The following is a 2,221-nucleotide window of genomic DNA, read 5'->3' as shown; positions in this document are numbered from 1 at the left end:
CACCCTAACAATAAGATTGGCCTCATGACACACGAAAGCTGCAGGGCAGTTAGAGCTATAAGTGTCAGATTTTTTTGTATTTTATCTTACTTTGTTCCATTTTTTGCCACTTGTTTACAAAAAAAGATATTTTATTCAATTCTCTGTTGTGTCTCACACAGGTGTGTATAGTATTCTCTACCACCTACAGAAACTGATGCAAGGCAAAATGTTCCAAATTAAGTCCACAGCTAAGTCACTTGCTTGATTTCATTCTAAGTGCTTAATATACATTTCTAAGATAATTTAGACCTGATGGATCTCTCACAGCAAATTTTTGTGATCCCTGGACAGCTTAAATGAAAATATTTAATAAATAATAAGCTTTGATCCTGTGAAAACAGATCTGAGCAGCTTTCAGGAATATCATGTGCAACAGATGCTGCTGATTTTATTTTGCTGGTGACTGCTCTATTCTTATAACAAACTGCACCAAAGGATAGCTGAAACTATCTATTTGAATTTTAAAATACAATTATTTATCATGTAAAGATATTTCTACATCAATCAGCCAAAGAGGAGGCTGACACTGTAGAAACACACCCTCTTAACAGGCAAAATACATGGTTACATGAAAATGTTGAACCTTTCACACAGTGAATCTCTTCAATCTGTATGCCATTACAGTAAACTGTGCTGTACTACACCTCTTCTAGTGACACCTGAAGTACTTGCCATTTTTCAGGTTTTTGTCTCTGCTTTGGACACATCAACAATCAACTCAATCAAAAATGTACTGGTTTAAACTCAAAAATTTTTGGGTAGTGTTACTGAATAGATACTTAACTCCCTATCTTTATGAGCCTATCAAACTGCCATTGTAACTATGATCAGGAAGGTCACAGTCCAGAGATACAATTATATTGTTGGGGAAAAAAAGTTTCTTTACTTCATTTAACAATGATGAAAACTACAGTAAATCTATCGTTGAGTGACAAGATGATCTGGGAGAAGATTTATAATCTTCATTGAAACTTCATTCAAGAAAAGAAGAAACTTCATAAACTCTTCAAGGAAATTTCATGTCTGTGGGGACAAACAGGTTTACCCTATGTAAAATCTTAGAAAAATACATTTATAATAAATAAGAAACCAGATTTCAATAATACTAAGCAGACATGAAAGGTCTTTTACCTTTTTTAAGAAGATTTTTTATGTATGATTGAAGTTTATACAACACTCCAGAAAAGCCATGTGTTAGATTGAAAAATAAAATCAGAAGCATTTTCTGTCATATAAGTATACATGAAAAAACGAGAATGTTAATGTCTTAGAAAGTGTATGTCCAGCTTTGTATTGTTACTCATTTAACAAAGCAGAAAATAAGATACTGTACTGTAAACAAAAAGCTACAGTAAAAGGACATTTTGAAATTTACACAAGTTTGCGTTCATAAACATTTTGGTTGCTCCATAACAGTTTTCATAAAAAAAGGAATAAAAAACCCTTGGACAGCTTTCATCACTCTTGACTACTTTTCACTTAAATGCACACAGACATACTTTATATAGCAATATACTGATGTACTCTTAACATGGATATTAAACTACTATTACTGCTTTTTTAACTGAGATGTGTATTATCCAATCAATATTATCTGAATTGAAATACTCATACATTATGTATTCCCATCATGTTGTTAAGTATAAAAACATGAAAATATAACTTTACATTATTTCAGTTATATACATCAGTTCAGGCTTGACAAAGATTTTTTTTATGCTATGATTTTTAGAGGAATGAGCCCAGAGGTACAATAAATAGCTTTCCACTGTATACAGTAATGCATTTCTACTTTAAAAAAATGAATTACCATATGAATATTATTTTAGTTTGGTCATTCTAGCATTGAACATTAAAAATCCAAATGCATTCCCCACATTCCTGATGAGGAGTAATGCACAGAACACCTATGAATTACAGATGTGCCAAGAAATTATTTAGTTTAACTGGGGGAAGTATTGGTAAGACAGACACTGAAAACACTGTATACACCTCTTTTGCTGACCACACACTGAGAGTATACACTGTGTTCACATGCTTGCAGAAACAGGCTCAGAGTTTGTACCATGAGAAGGGATTTCAAGTTTCTGATAAATGCTCTGCCTTCTCCAATGCTCAGCAAACATTATACTTGAGTCTAAGAAATTGATTCCAACTAAAACTGCAAGTCATATTTAAA

The 2,221-nt window shown here is 32.5% G+C and overlaps 1 protein-coding gene across 3 annotated transcripts in view; it reads right to left on the bottom strand.

Annotated features, from left to right (window-relative positions):
- Positions 1 to 1,165: 1,165 nt before the first annotated feature.
- The window catches only part of GRIA2 (glutamate ionotropic receptor AMPA type subunit 2), an 87,563-nt gene continuing 86,507 nt past the window's right edge, over positions 1,166 to 2,221 (bottom strand). For all 3 annotated transcript variants that reach the window (XM_039699940.1, XM_039699938.1, XM_039699937.1), the window contains one exon: positions 1,166 to 2,221. This exon is cut by the window's right edge and continues 1,788 nt beyond it. The gene's annotated coding sequence lies outside the window, so the exon portion shown is untranslated.

This window comes from Passer montanus, unplaced genomic scaffold (assembly GCF_014805655.1).
Source record: "Passer montanus isolate IOZ18808 unplaced genomic scaffold, ASM1480565v1 scaffold14, whole genome shotgun sequence".
NCBI lineage: Eukaryota > Metazoa > Chordata > Aves > Passeriformes > Passeridae > Passer > Passer montanus.
This window is presented reverse-complemented; position numbering and strand designations above follow the sequence as displayed.